This window comes from Otolemur garnettii, unplaced genomic scaffold, assembly GCF_000181295.1.
Source record: "Otolemur garnettii isolate 467f Iridium unplaced genomic scaffold, OtoGar3 scaffold00015, whole genome shotgun sequence".
Lineage (NCBI taxonomy): Eukaryota > Metazoa > Chordata > Mammalia > Primates > Galagidae > Otolemur > Otolemur garnettii.
Window position 1 is genome coordinate 3,284,828 of NW_003852410.1, and position 18,866 is coordinate 3,303,693.

The 18,866-nt window shown below is 38.8% G+C and overlaps 1 pseudogene; it reads right to left on the reverse strand.

Moving 5' to 3' along the window:
- Positions 1 to 1,928: 1,928 nt before the first annotated feature.
- On the reverse strand, positions 1,929 to 18,421 carry LOC100945118 (annotated as a pseudogene).
- Positions 18,422 to 18,866: the final 445 nt, after the last annotated feature.

An 18,866-nucleotide genomic window follows, 5' to 3' on the forward strand; every position in this document is an offset into this window, starting at 1 on the left:
CTTCTTCAGCTGTCTTTTGTGCGGGCCGTGACATCAATGTCAAGAGCACGAGGCTGAGAGGAGACTTGGGCTCCACTCCAGGTTGTCCCTTTCCAATGGTCTGACCCTGAGCGAAGTACTAAAATTTCCCAGACTCCATACATATGTTAGAGAAAAAGCTAGCACAGGGCTCAGAGGCAGCGACTGGTTCCTCCTGGGTGCAGGTTTCTGGTCTTGGTGGTTGGGTTTGGTGGTGGTGGTTTGGAGCTTGCACAATGTCCCAAATATGAGGAAATGTCACGTGAAACATCTGGAAGATCTGCTTCTGTTTGAAACTTGCAAGACCCTGCGACTTTGGTCCAGTATTTCTAGACAGCAAAGATCCCCCGGAGGTGAGCAGCTGTCGCCCACTGTACACACCCCATCCTCGGGTCCTCACCACCCCCTTTAACTCCCAGTGGCTGCCGGGTCCTGTTGTAGCACCTGCCAGTGGCCCTGTGTTTCTGATGTCCAGAACACTCTTTGAATTTCTCAAATGTCATCTTTGTTTCTTCCTCCTTGGTGCTTCCGGAAAAGACTGAGTTTGACAGATAAGCTGTGTCTGGGTAAATAAAGCACTTGTCCGAATTTTTCACAACTTTCCCTATATATAATAAATCGGTCTTCATAATTATGACCATGAACTTTAAGATAAATTCAGTTAGGCTTAGTTTACTTTTTTTTAAGTCTAGAATTAAGTCCCATATCATAAAAGTGATTATTCCATCTTTAAAATGATTGGTTTTGATGTGATTTTGAAAGAACATCCAAGTTTCCTTTATTCTCTCAAATTATCAGAGGAATCAGAAATAACATAAAGAAAATGAGGAGAAAAAAAAGCTCTGGTGTTCATTACTAATTGCTAATGTATTACCTACCTGCTCTCCATCTTTGGGGAGTCCAGGAAAATGTAATTATTGGGGTAAAAAGGCATCAGGTAGCAGAATAACTTAAGATATAAGAAAAAAGGTAAAATGTGAAGTACTGATTTCGTAATAGGGTATCATAGTATACATGCAATTATTATAAATAGTAACAACATCCCGTTAAGTCAGTGCTTGTTAGTTTATAAAATTTGATATATATTTGATATGTTATACACATAATTATGATATATAGTAATTATACATAATATAGAGGTTACTCTTAATTGTCACATGGAGTAAATATGGAGTCTACCACATCCTCAACTTGAATTTCAAGTTTTCACAATGTGGGCAGGAAGTTATGTTATACAATTTTTTTCAGATGTATTTAACTGTGTTAGGATCTGTAAGAGGTAGATTTAATATTTGTTGGATTCCTTTATATGATGTAATTTTTTCTCATTTTTATATATAACTTTATCAGCTGTATACAACTCTCTTGGGGAGATTGTTCTGCTGGGTGGAGAACATCACTGGACTGAGTGTTCTAGTAGGACCCAGCTCAAGTCTTTGCTCTCATAGCTGCTAGGGTCACAGCGACAGTAAGTTTGAGATGCACATTAAGCCTCAGTTTCCTCCCTTGAAAAAAGAGATAATAATAAGACTTACAAATAAATTCATTAAGACCAAATAAAGTAATCCTCCTCAATTACTTTGCATTAGTGCCTGGCATTTAAAAACAAAACAAAACTCATTATAGATGTTTTGGGTTTTTTTTTTTTATTTTGGGCTAAAAAATTAAAGACTATGACTTTGAATATTCTTTCAATCCTGACTTTCAAAGAGTTTTCTTACTTAAATGCTTTGACTATTATCTGGTTTTTAACTAGACCATTGTAATGCTTTGTACAGTTTAATAAATGGTTCTCTTGATGACTGCAGACATGTAAGGCTATTTGATAGTGATTAGAAACATCCCAGTATTACCTTTCTTCTTGTATAGTCTTCAAATATGAAATGGCTATCAAATCAGCAAGCCTGCATTTATGTGTCTGTCGTTTTCAGGATTGTTGGTAACCTGGGCATATTTCCTTCAAATAACTCTGCTCCCTTATGTCCTGAGGCCCAGCTCCTTCACATTGACCTCTATGGCAGACTCTGTTAATAACACCCAAAGTTGTATATCACAGGGATGAGGGATTCTTCTTTATACTTAGAATTATCAAGAAAATGGTGACTTTCAGTTCAGGCCTATAACATGGGGCTTCTTGCAACGTAGGCCCATTGGCCTCACGAATCTTTAATTTTTAGGTGGCTTTCTTCTAAAGCCATCTCCAACAAAGCAGCCTTTAGCAACCAGCTCTTCTGGGCCTCCGTCTTTCTCTCTCCTGTTCAAATAACTTTTAATACACCTGTTTCTCCTTGGATTTTGGAGGAAGTGACTTCCCATTTTCCCACTTTCTCCTTTCGGTTTTTGTTTTATCATACTGGAAGGTACTTTGGCTCAGTAGTGTCCCTCCCTGTCCGGCAGTTAGGTAGGTTCTGCTCCCTGTGGAGTCTTTTCATCATCCTTTAGTTTGGTGTTTCTCTGTTCACGCATCTTGATGGTCCTTTTTATTTGTGTTTTTTCAGCATGGTGCATTTGTGGTCGAGCTTGGCCTTGGGAACAGGCATCTTTTTTGCCTTCTTTGAGCCTTCATGAGCCTCTGACTTTCCTTTTCTCTCCTTTTCTCAGGGTAATGCAAATGATGTCCATAGCGTTTATGGTATAATTCACTATATTCATTTTGTGACAGCCTCAGCACTGCTGGGCATAACCTCTGGGGCACGCAGGAGCTCTCAGACTTTGGGTGTCAGAGACCTCTTAACCATTTGAGGTAGGATGTAGGATGTGACAGAAAAAGTTTTTTTGTTTTTTTTTTAAGCCACAAATGATTTCTGTTCAAAATGGTTCAGTGCTGCTTTTTCCTACTGGGAGTGCATCACTGGGATTTATAAGCAGATTGCCTATTACATTTATCCTCACATCTGAACTACATTTTATCATTTAATAGCCCCCACGTCTCATAAAATAAAACCTTTTGTAGACACTCACTGCCAACAAGAGGAGCTACCTAGCCTGACCTCCACACAGCCTCTGTTATGTCAGAGTGACCTGGTCAGGAGTTCAGGACAAAGGCAAGCAGGGGTATGTGTCTGGTTGAGGTTGTTGGTGTCGTGCCTGTTATCCCATCGATGGGATGGTACGGTATTGTGCAGGCAAAAAAACTAATTAGCTCGGTTTTGATGTCACATTATTTACAAAACCAATCTTCTGGATCGTTAGGAAAGATTGAGCCTTGGTAGATCAATATTCTGTAGGCATGTAAACTGCTACCACCTTACATCCAAAGAATGGGAAATCCTTTAAGAAATGAAGATCAATTGTTACTTTTTTTTTTAAAGTTCTTATAGTAAACTATGTACATTAATGCAGTCATGGGGTACAGTGTGCTGTTTTCACATACATTTTGAAATAGTCTCATCAAACTGGTTAACATAACCTTCATGTCATTTTCTTAGTTATTGGTTAAGACATTCATACTCTGCTTTTAGAAAGATTCATTGGTACGGCCACTTGGAACATAGTTTGTCAGTTTCTTACAAAACTAAATAAACATACTCTTAACCATATTTAAAAAAAAAAAAAGAAATGAAGATCAAGCTTGCTGTTGTCCCTCAGAACTCAACACTTAGGAATAATGGGTGCAAAGAAGTCTCAGAAAACACCAACGCCCATGAAATCCACTTGAGTGCACAGCTATGCTTTTGACTCACCCTTTTAAGCTACTATTTGGTTTCCTGTTCAACTTGATTCCTACCTTGTTTAAAGATGAAAAAAAGAAGTGACAGTCAAAAATCTATAAATGCAAAGGGAATTACACCCTCCTGGTTTGGATTCAAAGGAAGGCCACATATTTAAATAATTCTGAGTTTGTAGAATTATTGAAATATTTTTATTTTCATCGTTTCTTCCTTTGATTTAAACATTTTTAACACTCTGTTTTAATTGCATTTATTATGGGCACCATAGTTAAGTATTATTTTGCCTTTCATAAAAGAAAGCCATAAAAAGGCCACTCAAAATTGTAGTGATTTTTGGGTCTTTTTCTTTCATATTGTTTTACATTGATTAGTTTTTACATTTTGTTTCTTTTCTTTTTTTAAACCTTCCAGAGATTGATTAATGTTATCTATTCTCTGCCAGTTTGGGATTTCAACCACAGTATGTATTTTTATTTTACTAGTACTTACTTTTATATTTTAGCAGTCGTAAACATATTTAAAACCTCTTTTTTTTTAACAGCATTTTATTGTGAAAATTTTTAGACACACAGCACATTTGAAAACATTTTACACTACACACTTGTATCCTCTACCTAGACTCTGCAATGAACTTTCTATTGCACTGGCTTTATTAATTAGGACACTCTCTTATGATGAAAGTTTGCTCACTACTGCTTGCAATCATACTTACATATTTTTATTAACTAAGAAAAGGTGCATTCCAGCTTTTTAAAGCCCTATGAAAAAAGAAGTGGCTGAGCTAGAGCAGGCCTTACTCAATGAATATACAGAGGGAAACTTCCAAGGCCTACATGCCTCTCCACACGGTGACCTCTAAACGGATTCACTGTCCCAATGCTAGAATCATGTTCAGCCCGAGAAGGTCTTCTTAAATTTTCATCTTCTGCACTTATGTCTTTTCCTCAGATGCAATTAGATGTTATCTTCTGTCATTTCCAGAGAAAAAGTGATTGATCAAGCTGTTTGGCTTGACATATTTCCCAAAAGTTGGTATAATTTTACATTAACTCGCAGATAGTGAAGTATCAATGTATTGTTTTCATTAGTTTCTTAGAAATACCTTCTTTGCAATAAGTTTGAACTGATTTCATTCATTAAATGTCTTTTACAAGATTTATTTGTATATATTAATAGGGCACAGGTACAATTTTGCTACATGGATATATTTCATGGTGGTGAAATCAGGGCCTCTAGGGCATCCACCACTGGAGTGAGGCCCAGAGCACGTGCAGAGCAGCCTCCCTCCCCCACGCTGTGGTCCCCATTATCTGCCATTCCACACTCTGTTACCTTGTGCCCACATTATTTAGCTCCCACTCTTAAGTGAGAACATTCGTTATTTGTGACTCAGTTAAGATACCAGCCTTTGGTTTCATCAATGTTCTTCCAAAAGACATGATTTTATTTATTTTTTTTATCAGTTAAATACTACCTCATTGTGTATCTATAACATATTTTCTTTTTTTCTTTTTTTGTTTTGAGACAGAATTTCACTCTGTCACACTGGGTGCATGTGCTGGGGTGTCAAAGCTCACAGCAACCTCCAACTCCTAGGTTTGAGCAATGTTCTTGCCTCAGCCTCCCAAGTAACTGGGAGTACAGGTGCCTGCCACAATGCCTGGCTTATTTTTCTTTCTTTTTTTTTTTTTTTTTTTTTTTGTTGTTGTTGTTTTTAGTAGAGACTGGGTCTTGCTTTTGCTCAGGCAATCCACCCCCTCAGTCTCCCAGAGTGCTAGGAGTATAGGTGCGAGCTACTGTGCCAGCCAATATATTTTTTTTACTCCTCCGTTGATGGACGCTTAGGTTGATTTTTGTAATTATGAATAGAGCTGCAGTAAATAATAAAGGACAAGTATCTTTTTGGTATACTGATTTCTTTTCTTTGGGGTAGATATCCGGAAGTGGGAATGCTGGATCAAATGGTAGTTATATTTTTGATTCATTGAGAAATCTCTATACTATTTTCAATAGAGTTTGTACTAATTTAAATGTCTACCAACACTACATAAGAGTTGCTGTTTCTCTGTCTTCTTACCAAAATCTGTTAATTTTTGTATTTTTTAATAATAGCCATTCTAGTTGATATAAGATGATGTCTCATTATGGTTTTTATTTGCTTTTTTCTGATTAGTGATGTTCAACTTTTTTTGTATGCCTATTGGACATTTTGTTTTTTTAATGTCTGCTCATGCCCTTAGCTTGCTTATTAATGGGTTTATTTGTGGAGTTTTGTTGTTTCTTTGTGTGCTTATAAATTCTGGATATTAGACCCCTGTCTGATGCATAGTGTGGAATGTTTTCTCCCATTTCATTCTATTATTTATTTTGCTTTTCAGAAGCTTTTTATTGTTAGTGTTTTGTTGCTGTGCTTGTGAGGTTTACTCATGAATTCTTTGCCCGGCCCAAAGTGCAGAAGAGTTTTTTATAGGCTTTCTTCTAGTATTTTTTATAATTTCAGGTCTTACATTAAAATCTCTAATCCATCTTGAATTTATTTTTGTGTGTGGTGAGAGATGGGGGTCCAATTTTATTCTTCTATGTAGAGCAATCCAATGCTCCCAGCACCATTTATTGAAAATGGTGTCCTTTCCCTAATGTAGGTTCTTATTGACACTGTCAAAGATCAGTTAGCTGTTGGTATGTGGCTTTACTTCTGAGTTTTCTATTCCATTCTATGACTATATGAATCTATTTTTATACCAGTACTATGCTCTTTGGGTTGCTATAGTCTTGTAGCAAGATTTGAAGACAGGCAATGTGCTACCTGTAGCTCTGTTCTTTTTGCTTAAGATTGCTTATTCAGGCTCTCTTTTGATTCCACATGAATTTTAGAATTGCTTTCTCTAATTCGAATGTTTTTGGTATTTTGATAGGGATAGCATTGAAACTGTAGATTGCTTTGAGAAATATGGTCCTTTTAACAATATTAATTTTTCTAATCCATGGGCATGACATGGTTTTCTATTCATTTTATCATCTAGTTTCTTCCCTAAATGTTCTGTAGTTTTCTTTTAGATATCCTTTAGCTCCTTCAATAAATATGTTCCTGGGTATTGTCTTTTACTTTATTTTAATTATTTTATTATTTATTTATTTTTAAGACAAAATATTTCTCTGTTGCCCTGGCTAGAGTACCATGATATCATAGCTCACAGTAATCTCAAACTCATGGACTCAGATGACCTTCCTGCCTCTTCTTCCTGAGTAACTGAGGCTATAGGCACCTGCCACATTGCCCAGCTAAGTTTTTGTTGTTGTTGTTGTTGTTTTCTTATTTTTAGTACAGATAGACTCTCATTCTTGCTCATGCTGGTCTAAAACTCCTGAGGTGAAGCAATCCATCCATCTTAGCCTCCCAGAGTGCTAGGATTACAGGTGTGAGCCACTGCACCCAGCCCCTAGGTATTTTATTGTTTTAGCTATAATGATGGCTTCTTGATTTGGTTGTTGGCTAGATCGTTATTGGTGTATAGAAACACTACTAATTTTAGTACCTTGATTTACTATCCTGAAACTTATCAAATTCTTTTATTGAGTTTAAGGGTTTTTTTTGGTGAACTCTTGAGAGTTTTCTAGATATTAGATTTTCTCATCAATGAACAGGGATAATCTGACTTCCTTTTTTCTAATTTCAATGTTTTTCATTTTTATATTTTTTCTTCCTTGATTGCTATGGCTAGGATTTCCAGTACTGTGTTGAATAATAGTATTGGAAGCATGGCTATCCTTGTTCTAGTTCTTAGTGGGAAGGCTTTTAGCTTCTCCCCATTCAGGACAATGTTGACTTTGGGTCTGTCATATCTTCTATGCTTAGCTTGTTGAGTGTTTCATCATGAAAGGATGCCAAATTTTATCTAATGCTCTTTTTGTGTTTATTTAGTTGATCATTTGGTTTTTGACCTTAATTCTGTTTATGTGATGTATTATGTTTATAGAGTTAATCAGATGTTGTTTTTTTAAATTTTGTATTATTATTTTTTGAGGTTTTTGGCCAGGGCTGGGTTTGAACCCACCACCTCTGGTCACCACCCTACTCCTTTGAGCCATAGGTGCCACCCATCATTTGGTTTTTGTCCTTGATTCTGTTTGTATGATGGATTGTGTTTGTTGACTGCATATATTGAACCATCCTTGCATCCCTGGAATAAAACCCACTTAATCACGGTATATTATCTTTTTGATGTGCTGCTGGATTTTATTTGCTAGTAATTTCTTGAGTATTTTTACCCTGTATGTCATCAGGGATACTGACCTACTGTTCTCTTTTTTTAATTGTTGTTGTTGTGTCCTTGTCTTATTTTAAGTGCATGAGGATGATTCTGGCCTCATAGAATGAGTTAGGGAGAATTCCCTCCTCTTGGCTCTTGAATTTTTTTTTTTTTTTTGTTGTTTGTTTGTTTTGGAAATAGTTTCACGAGGATGGATTGCTACCAGTTTTTCTTTGTACATTTGGTAGAATTTGGCTGTGAATCCATCTGGTCCTGAGCTTTTCTTTGTTGGGAGATTGTTTTTTATACAGATTCGATTTTACTATTTCATATTAGTTTGTTCAGGAGATTTTTCTTTTTTCTTCTTCCTAGTAGTATGTTTCCAAGAATATGTCCATTTCTTCTAGTTTCCTAGTTTATGAGCATATATTAGTTCATAAAGTCTCTGATCTTTTGTGTTATTATTTGGATTATTTCAAAAGACTAGTCCTTGAGTTCTAAAATTCTTTCTTCTTGGTTTAGTCTATTTTTGTACCTTTGGGATGTATTTTGTATTTCCTTCAGCAATTTTTTCACTTCTAAACTTTGTGTTTTTTTCCTAAAGAATCTAACTCCTTGGTATATTTATTATTTATGTCCTGAATTAATTTTCTGATTTCTTTGTATTGATTTTCAGATTTCTCTTACATCCCATTGTGCTTCCTTAGAATCAGTAATTTGAATTCTTTATTTGGTAGTTCATAAAATTTGTTTTGATTGGGATCTGTTGCTGGACAATAGCTGTGGTCCTTGGGCAGTGTTATTTTTTCTTGCTTTTTTATATTTCCTTTGTCATTATGTTGCTATCTCCACATATGTTATAGTAGTTTCTTCTTTCAATTTCTTGAAATTGATTTTTCCTCCGAAGATCTATATATCTTGTTAGTGGAGTAGATTATTTGGCTTTGATTCTAGGTGCCACAGTAGTGTGATCTCTGTAGGACTTCTTCAGCAGTACACAGAGTCAGTAAGTTCCTTGATGGCTTAGGATATGTTATTAGTTGAGACTATGATGAAGTTTTGCTGAGGACTAGGACACCAACTGACCCAGTGTTTGGTCCCTGGTAATAGCAGAAGAGTCTTGTGCTAGCCCCCAGAGTGGCATACACTAGCTCTAGTGTTAGTGGTTAGAGGATTATTGGGACTTTAGGTAGCTTTCTCAGAGCTAGTAGTGGGAGTGGTAGGTGTGTGGACTCATACTCAGACCCCTGGTCTGCTGGTGTGATGTGAATGATGGCTGTAGTTGTGGTAGAGCAACTCATTGGGACCTGGGTGGTCTGTGTTGGTATTGTTGGTACCTGCAGTGGGTTGACTGCACTAGTCCCCTGCTCACTGGTAGGGCATATGGATAGGTGTTATTGTTAGGTTGGATTGGCTCAACTTCAGACCCCAGCAGGCATGATCTGGTCCCCATGATGATGGACTGTGCTAGGAAATTTCCAGCATTCTGGGTGCCATTTTCCAAGTACTGAGAGCTTGGGTCTGGGTCAGCAGGTAGTGTCTGTCATGGGTTGTGACAGGTAGATGCAGAGTGGTCCCCAGACCACAAACAGAATGCTCAGGTGTAAGGTGGTGTGGCTGCCATGTGGCCATACCATTAGGAAAGGCTGGGCCCCTCTCAGGTTGCATAGCAGCATGGGCAAGAAACTGTGAGCAATCCACAGTGCACACACCCCAATCCCCACAGCAGCCAGCAGCAGGAGAGTCAGAATTATTCCAGGGATGTGTGGGAGTGGCTGCTCTCCCCTCTCCCTCCTTGGCATGGAGGCAGTTGTCAGCTTGTGCCAGGCCTAAAACAGAGTGCAGGCCTGTGTTAGACACTGAGGATAGTTTTGGCTGAGGGCCCAACCCAGAGAGGACAGAGTTCCTCTCAAGTCAGCAATGTGGGCCGGAAGCTGTGGGGAATGAAGTTCACTTGAGTCTCACTTTCACAGCAGCTTGCAGTGGGGCAATGAGAATTACCCCAGGGGTTCAAGGGAGTGTTTGATCTTTCCTCTGCCTCCTTAGGTGGGCTGCAGCTGCAGCAGTTTGGCCTGAGGACAGGTGAAGCCCAGTTTTGAACTCTAAAAATGGCTGTAGCTGAGGGCCCATAACCAGAGAAGGCAGGGGCCATCCCAGATGAGCAGCACAGGTGGGAAGCTGTGGGGAGCGTCATCTGTCCAATGCTTGGTCGCACAGCAGCTCCCTGCAGGATTGTGTGCAGGGTCCTAGGTATGTGTATAAGAGATTTCTTTTCCTTGGACCAGTGCAGGGACCACAGTTGTGTCTGTAAATGACTGAAATCTAGATTCTCAGAATGGTGCCCAGCTGGAGCTGTGCTAGGTGTGCCTGTGGGATTCTATGTGGTTTCTGTTTGTGGAGCAATGTCTCTGTGCAACCTGTGGGCAGCTCTCATGTTGGGCCTGGGTCCCATGTGGGTTGAGGGGTTCTCCTATAGCCAAAGTCATAAAGACCTGTTTTGGCGTGTAGAGGCTTGGGGGTTTCTCTTTAATTCTTTCCGCGTGTCCAGGACCTTCTCCTGACTCTCAAATGGTCCCTAGCTGAACAGGCTGCCATGAATCCTCTTTTGGTACATCCTGTCCCTTCTCTGTTGAATGTTAGGGATCTCTCCTAGATGATTTGCTCAAAATCTATCTCCATGAAGAAGATACCAACGACTTGTAGCTAGTTAGCTATTTTGATCCCTCCCTTCATTTAATTTCTCTTAAGAACTATCACTGATCTGTAATCCTAGCACTCTGGGAGGCCAAGGTAGGTGGATTGCCTGAGCACACAAGTTTAAGACCAGCATGAGCTAGAGCAAGACCCTGTCTCTAAAAATAGCCTGGTGTTGTAGTGGGCACCTGAAATCCCAGCTACTTGGGAGGCTGAGGCAAAAGAATCACTAGAGTCCAAGAGTTTGAGTCGCTATGAGCTGTGACACCACAGCACTCTACTGAAGGCAGCAAGGTGAGACTCTGTCTCAAAAAAAAAAAAAAAAAAAAAAAAAAAGAACATTATTACTGGCTTATTAAGTCAATGAAAAACATTTTTAAAGCCTTCATTGTTGGATATGCGATTATTCCTCAAAGCTGGAATTTAACAAATTGAAAAATAGTATCTGGGTTCAAATTACTACACATACACAAATACTAAAAAAAATGCAAATAGGAAAATCATGAGGAAAAATAATCAACTTCTGAAATGTTATTTAAAACACACAAAAATATCAGTTATAATCAGCTACCTTGGCATCTCATTGTGAAAATAATGAAAAAATATAAAGGAAGTATAAACTGAGGGAACTTCACAGATGGCTATCTCAATATGTAAGATGTACTAAAATGAATAAAATAAATGTCTGAGAATTTTAAACACATTTACGGAAATGCGTGCATCTAAAAGTCGTAGGTCTATAAGATCATGATGTATGCCAGATCACCATTCCAGGCCAAAGATAGACTCGCTTTTTCTTAATGGCCTTCAAACCATGTTTGAGCATAGCTTTCACAATGTTTGTGAGCAGCGGTATTGACATAAGGATTTTCTTTATCAAAGTAGTTTAATCATAAAAAGGGAAAAAAACTAGAGGTTCTTCTGTCTTGCCTCTATCATATCTTTCCTTCAGTTATTATCATTTATTTTCTATTCTTACACCCAAAATGCTTGAAATTATTAGCACTATTCTTTGTCTCCATTGCTTTATCTTGTAATTACTCCTCAAATCATTATTAATCTGGTCTTTGCACCTGAAACATCACTGAGTCTGGTCTTATTAGTGGTGTTGTTACCACTCTATCAAAGGACAATTTCCATTCCTGAGCTTCCTTGAAACTTTGTGCACTGTCAATGTCTTTTTTCTAAAATCTCTATTTTTTTTCAGATTTCTTTTTTTTTTTTTAAATTAAATCATAGCTGTGTACACTAATGCAATCATGGGGTACAATGTGCTGGTTTTATATACAGTTTGAAATGTTTTCATCAAACTGGTTAACATAGTCTTCTTATTTTTCTCAGGTTTCACGTTACTTCTTTGCACTGCCTTTCTTCCCAATCCTCTGCCTGTTCTTTACCACTCTTTTTCATAGACTTTGCCTGACTCTTAACTGATAGTTTTCCTTATGGATTCTCTTCACTGAAATTCCCTATATCCAGCTCCCCAACATATATCAATTTCATTATGAGGCTAATTGTTCTCAAATACTAAATCTAACTGTTCTTTACATGGGCCTCTGAACTATTCTCCATGCTGTACCCAATGTGTTCTTCTAAAGCACAAATATAATCACAGCTCACTCCACTTAAATTTCTTTAGTGAACGCCTAAGGTTGTTCAGCATTAGTCTTTAAAGAACATAAGTCTTTGTGATTTAGTTCCTGACTACTTTCCCCAACTCCACTGTCACTTCTCATTCTCTACCCCACCTCTGCATGTACCACTTTAAACATTCTGAATATAGGTGATTTTCTTTAACCTGCCACACGCCTTCTTGATCCTCTGACCCTTTGCACATTATAGTCCCTCCTGCCTAAGTTCCCATTCTCCCTTCAGCTCTTAGTGTAGACATTGCTTGTTTGGGGATGACTTTTCTAAGTACTGTATCTTTTCAATATCTTCCTACATATCCTCACTTAAAACATATCAAATTGTATGATTCCCTTGTCTGTATCCAACATTCAGTCCGTTGTTGTTCTAATAATAAATTTAACAACGGGCACTGCTATTAATGCTTATTGAATGCTTCTTTCATACACAGCATTGTTCTAAGGGCTTTACATGTGCAGATAAAATGAATTGATATAACAGCTGAGTATGGTTGGTGCTGTTAATACTATTGTACAGGTGAAATAGGAACAAAGAGGTCAATTCCGTTTTCTACACTCTCATAGCTGGAAGTGATAACATCAGTATTCAAACCTAGGAAGGTGGACCTGGGACTCACATTTTTTAACCAGTGCAGGCCTTGTTTCTCTTAATTATTCCTTCTTCACTGTCTAGTATAGCTCTAAGCACATAGTAAGTACTCAATTAATAACTGAAGGAAGAATGAATGATGTATCTGAGCAGCGTGTTAAAGTTATCAGAACTCACATACAGGTAAAGACATTACTAGATATCACATCTGATGCCTTCATATGTTACCAGGCTGCTTAGGTGAAATGTTCTCACCACCAGATACTACAGATTTCCCTTGCTTCCTCCCAAAGCACATAGTACCCTATGGGAAACCAGGCAACTCCAATTACCTGTTGACACTTTTTCCGCTACAAAAATATGTTCTTATTTGAAAATCAATGAAACTACTTTTGATTGAGTAACTCCCAGTGGGATCTCTTAGGAGGCTTTTGGACACTCTAAAATCAAAAAGAAGGAGAGGTTTACAAAATAGGCCAGGACCAAGTTATGCTAGGAAAGCAGGTATGCATATGATCTTTCTGAGTGAACGGTCTGTTCATTTCATTGCTTTAAAATGCCATTATTGGCATCTTCTCCACCACCTGGATCTTTGCACACGTGGCTGAGTCATCAGAAGAGTTTTGAGATCCTTGCTGCAATCACTTGGAAAATAGCTTTGCTGTTAATGGGTATTTGTGTTGATTTTTTAAAGATTAAATGTTCTGTTTAGGGGCACGTAACTAGCTCCCTTAATTCTCATGTCTTTGCCCTGCTCTGGTCTATCCCTCTCATGTCCCACCTCCTACCACCTACTGTTTTATGATTCTCCAAATGTAGAAAAATCATTAGGATGCCTTGTCATCTCTTATTTCTACCCAAATACATACATACATAGAGACTGTGTCTCTCAAGTTAGAAGGAAAAAGTGATGAATTGAGAGAAATACGACATCACCACCAATTCTTACTTTCCTCTTTTGAAGTTAAGGTTTTAGCCTAGAATAGGCTAAGTATCAACCAGAGTGACACGATCTTCTACTGTATTAAGTGCTCATATTATATTTATTATTGCGTGTTTACTAAATAGCTCTTTTGTGCTGGACACTACTCCAGGCACCTAGTGGAAAGGAAAGACGGTGTCCCTGCATCCACGGGGCCCATGCAGCCTACTGTTAACTCTCTAGCAGCCAGAAATCAAGCAGGCTCATTAGAATACAAACCTCTCTCAGCAAAGTGAAGAGGGTTCTGAAATTCAGAAGACTCATAACCAAGTACAATTCATTATTTTTTACTTAGGAAGATCCGGAGACAAGTTGTGAGATTTAGTTTGACTAAAACTCTACAAGCTCATTTTTGGCTCTTTTGCCTTGAGGGAAATTGCTCCCTATCTTCTCAGCAGGCCGGAAGCCACCATAGCAGATGGTCCCCAGCGGTGTGTGCCAGCCACGGAGCGTGTGCCTGGTGTGTCTGTGCGTGGTGTCGCTCTTGTTCAAGCATCAGGATTTCTGTATAATGTGTTTTCCAGTGCTCCCCAGCAGAGGCTGGGGAGGGAGGAGGTCCAGAAGTAGTTTTCTTTCATTTATGATCCTCTGCAAGCAGGCTCACTGCTTTGCAAGCCCCAGAGGCAGAACTAAGGCAGCAACAAAATCCTAGAAGCCTGTGGGGATTAGAGAGCCAGAGCCGGGTATCTGCTGGACATGTGCATTGGCAACTGATCTTCTGGCTGTCCCTGAATCTCTGGTACATCATTTCTCTCCCAGCTGAGCTCCAACTAGGCATTTAAATCCAAAAACACTGGCTAATCAATGTTCATGCCTGACTTCTAGTGTTATCCTGTGGTTTTCCTCCTGGGCTCTTCCCTGCTCCATTGGACCTGTACTTTTAGACTTACTTTAATATTAATAAATTAAACCATGATTTTTCTATATGATGTCACTAATTACTCCTGTTCCAGAGTCCAGTCTTGATTAATACTATTGGATTTAATCTCTTCCCTTAAGTAGTCTGAACTTCAGCGTCTGCATTTATAAAATTGGGAGAAAAAGTATTTTTCCTTGTCTAGTGGGAAGATGGAAATTAAGTATGCATAAAAGCATCTGAAAACTATAAATCACTTCTCATATATTCATGTTGTGGCTACTATGACTATTAGTCATCTGATGGTGATATCTGGAAATCTCAGATAGGATTAGGGGAGAAAGTTTACATAACACAGGACTCTACATGATTAATGGATTTAAACTAGTTTTCTGGAATACGGGGATGAGGATAGCTAAGTTATAGGGTTTATATGTGACAATTAAATGAGATTGTGGGAAATACTGACCATATCCCTACTCCCATTTGAACTCTGTGTATCTAACAAGTCATTTAACCTCTCTGAGCCTTTATTCCCTCATTTTAATAAGGAAGAGGATAATACTTTGTATCATTGTTGAAAGTACTAAATAAGATGAATTATAGAATGTATCTGGTGTGGAGCAGGCATTTGATAAACACAAATTTTGTTTAGCCTTTAGTGTTATGTATTAGGGAGAAGCATGCTCAGAGTTCCTGAGTGTTCCTGGCAGTGGGATAAGCAAATAACCATATCTTGCTCCTTCACAAACTTTATAGCAGTGACCTCACCATAGGCAGTTGGGTACAGAGAGAAATAACAGCTCTCTGGCTTGGCACCTGTAGCTCAGAGGCTAGGGCATCAGCCACATACACCGGAGCTCGTGGGCTGGAATCCAGCCTGGGCCTGCCGAACAACAATGACAACTACAACCAAAACATAAAAAATAGCCAGGCGTTGTGGTGGGTGCCTGTAGTCTCAGCTACTTGGGAGGCTGAGGCCAGAGAATCGCTTAAGCCCAAGAGTTTGAGGTTGCTGTGAGCTGTGACACCACGGTACTCTACTGAGGGTGACAAAGTGAAACTCTGTCCAAAAAAAAAGGAAGAAAGGATGGGAGGGAGGGAGGGGGAGAAGGAGAAGAAGAGAGAGAGAGAGGAGAGGAAAGGAAGGAAGGAAGGAAGGAAGGGAGGGAGGGAGGGAGGGAGAGAGAACTCTCAGCAGTATGAATGAATTCCCTTCAGGTAAACTCTGTGAGGGAAGAACAGTTTGTTAGAGATAAAATGTCAGCTGTCTGTGTCACCATCATCGTCCCATGCCTCCTATTGACGCTTTTCCATTAACTGATACATTATCTTAGTGTCCTTTAGCATTAGTCTAAGATGTTTGGGGTTACAAGAAGACCCCTCAAGAAGTCCTACATAACCACTCCTGAGTTCTGGTATTTTCCATAGGTTGCTGCTATTGGCACCTTCATTGTCTAAACAGACCCAAGGCTGTTCAATGACCTTTTTACTCCATCACCTTAAAACAGGATGGGAGGCACCAGGTCCAATAAAAATTGTGTCCTTTCCCCAGGCTTTAGACAATTTCCTGCTGCTATTTTGTGAAGGGGCTTCTCTCCCAACCTATTTCTTCTTCATTTGTTCCCCCCCCCAGTGCATCTTTATTAAAATGATCCTGTTTTTAAACACCCACGTATCACAGTTCTGCTGTATAAGCATCATTTCCTCTCAAGTTCTCTATGATTTGTTTCTAGAAGACTGATAGGATTTGCAAATCTTTTTTTTTAAACTAGGAGAAAAGTAGAAAGGATACTTTTCTTTGGAATTATCTGAGCATAAGCTACCCATGCAATGCTCCATGGAATATGCTAAATACTCCACCCATTCTCCTTAGTCATTCCCCTTGCTCGTAGTCTAATCATAGAATAATCATCAAAACCAGGAAATCTTTATGGCTCCCCCACATTCCAAACCTCCTCTTCCATGTATGTTTTGCCGAAGGATCCAGTAAGTATCGCACGTCGCCTCTGGCTGTCATATGCTTTCAGTCTCCGTCAAACTGGAACAGTTCTTAGTTTTTCCTTGAAACTTTTTAATGAAGATAGAAGAATAATTTTGAAGAAAGTCCCTCAAGTTTATCTGATTTTTTTCCCATGATAAAATTCAATTTATGCATGTTTGGCAGAAATATTACACAAATGACTTCGCATTCCTCTTGCGCCTTCTCTAATGATGCGTGATTTCAATTCGACTCATCCCTAATGACATTCGCTGTAATCACTGAAGGTGGGGCTTGCCAGTTTCCTTATTACAATGTTATTCTGCCCTTGTGTATTTATTAAGTACAGCTGTCCCTTACAATCCATGGAAATTGCTTCCAGGACCCCTCATTAATCCAAAATCCATGGATGCTTAAGTCTTTTTATTTTAATTAATTAATGAATTTATTTATTTTTGAGACAGAGCCTCAAGCTTTCACCCTGGGTAGAGTGCTCACAGCAACCTCCAACTCCTGAGCTCAAGTGATTCACCTGCCTCCACCTCCCAAATAGCTGGGATTATAGGCGCCTGCCACAACACCTGGCTATTTTTTTGGTTGCAGCCATCATTATTGTTTGATGGACCCAGGCTGGATTCAAGCCCGCCAGCTTAGGTGTATGTGGCTGGCACCCTAAACGCTTGAGACATAGGCGCTGAGCCAATGCTTAAGTCTTTTTATATAAAATGGTATAATATTTGCATACAACCTATGTAATCCATATATTTTAAATTTACTCTAGATTGATGATAATATCTATAAAATGTAAAGGCTATGTAAATAATTGCTAAACTATATTGCTTATGTAATAAGGGAAAAAATCTATACATGTTCAGTACAGACATAACCATCATTTTTTTATTTAGAATTTTTTTTGATCTGTGGTTGGTTGAATCCACAAATGTGGGACCTACAGATATCCTAGGCCAACTGAATTTTGTGTAAATATGCTGAGATTATGTAAATACCCTGCTACTCATCAACCTTTCAGCAATGACTCATAGCATTTGTTTCTACATTAGTTGGCATTCTGAGGTGGTGTTTTCTTTTTTCCTCAGTTTTTGATACATTTATACATTCATATCAGTGTGGATGCATGGATACAGACCTGTCCACTTTCAATGGATTATAAACCATTATATCATTTACCCTGATGCTCAGATTGTCCCAGACTTGATCAATGGGCACCATTTTACATCAGCTCCTGTGTCTGCTGACGTGTTTTCCGTTATTCTTTAAACCCTTCCTTAAATACTGTGGCAGCAAAATGTTTCAGACTCTTTGGGTGCTTTTCCTTCCCGGTCTTATAATCAGGTATTTCCCTAAGGAATGCTGGTTCTTTTTAGAATGGCATTTAGAAACCAAAATCTAGCTAGGTATAGATGTGCTTATCGTCCCTGGGTCCTTATTGTGACCAGAGCTAAATAATGTATCTCTATGAATATGTGTGTAAATACCCACGTGTATATCTGTATTTATTTCTGTCGATATAATCTAGTAAAATCCCTGAGTCCTGATACTCCAACCCCAATCTGATGCCACATTGTTCCTCCCAGGGATTTCCCCCCCTTTCCATGTTTCTGACTCCCTTCTCCAATGGTGGAACTGGCTGCTGTGATGCTTTCTTACATTCCTTTTGCTCAGTCTTCCTTCTGGGATCCAGTCTCTGTCCACACCTTCCTCACTGTCCATCTTCCTTGGACAGCCTTTGATCTTAATAACTCTTGAAAAAAAAAAAAAAAAAAGAAGACAGGAAGGCAAACTATCCGGCGTCTAAGATATTTACACATCAGTGTTTTAAAACACTGCGTGACTACAGATCAAAGCATTTGTGCATGTCTCACTCTTTCTGGTTCCTTCTGCTATGCTGGGGGAGAGGTACCATAAAGTACCGTCTTCCCTCTCCTTCTTGTCACTGGTTTTGGGATTTATGTCCTGTGTAAATGATCTCCTTGGAATCTAGTGTTGCCCTCTTCCTCTATATGTGAACATTCCTGAGTGGGTCCCCCTTATCTAATATGTGGTCATAGATCTTGTAACGCCACAGCATCCCCCCTTTTGGAAATATTTTTTTTAATTTGTAAAAACTATGAGGTAAATGTAAAATTTTGTTACATGCATAGATTATATTCTATTA